The sequence below is a fragment of the Alexandromys fortis genome, unplaced genomic scaffold, assembly GCF_014885135.2.
Source record: "Alexandromys fortis isolate MF-2015 unplaced genomic scaffold, M_Fortis_MF-2015_v1.1 scaffold_72, whole genome shotgun sequence".
NCBI lineage: Eukaryota > Metazoa > Chordata > Mammalia > Rodentia > Cricetidae > Alexandromys > Alexandromys fortis.
Genome location: NW_026067969.1, coordinates 3,068,764 through 3,069,747, shown reverse-complemented (window position 1 = coordinate 3,069,747; position 984 = coordinate 3,068,764).

Here is a 984-nt window from a genome sequence, read left to right as displayed (position 1 = left end):
AGGAAACCATTGGAAACGTACAGAACGCTTATGCAGATGGACCTGAACAAGGGGGCCAAGTTCCAGTTCCAACAAGCAGCTTATCTGGCAGCTTTAGCCACAGAGTTCTGGCTTTAGAGTCAAGTATACAAAAGGGGGTTTCGAAATCTCCCTCTGCAGCTAAGGAAAGCTGCTGCGTTTCTGAAGAATCCCTCCAAGGAGGACCAGAGAGGCCATTGCCTGAAACCATAAAGGTAAAGCCTGGATTTCACTGGAGACACTAAGACCTCCAAAGTCATGGGATAGCCGCTAAGGAGAGCTGCAGGCTGGGTTTGGAACCAGACCAACAGAGAAAAGTACGTTACCGTCAATAATGCTGGAAGGAGTTGGAGATCTGAAGAGCACTTTGACCTCAGACATGCAGAGGCAGAGTTTGGAGTTTGCCCAGCTGGTTTTCGGTCTTGCTTTGGTCCAGCATTTCCTCACGATGCTCCCTTCCCTCCCTTTTGGAAGGGTAATGTATATTCCATGTGCCATGGTATGTTGGAAGCATGTGATCTGTTTTTTGATTTTGATTTTACAGGGGTTCCAGTTAAGGGATTTCCTTTAGTCTCAGAAGAGACTTTGGACTTTGAAGCAGTCTTGAAGATTTTATTTATTTATTATGTACACAGTGTTTCCCTGCATGTTTGCCCACAGGCCAGAAGAGGGCATCAGATCTCAGTACAGATGGCTGTGAGCCACCATGTGGCTGCTGGGAATTGAACTCAGGATCAATTGAACTCAGGACCTCTGGATTAACAGTCAGTGCTCTTAACCTCTGAGCCATCTCTCCAGCCCTTGAAGCAGTCTTGAAACTGATAGACTATGGGGACTTCTGAAGTTGGACCGAATGTCTTTTGCATTATGATATGGCTGCAAACCTAAGGGAGCCAGGGAGTAGGATGTGATTTAAATTTTATTTATTTATTTATTCATTAAAGATTTCTGTCTCTTCCCCACTGC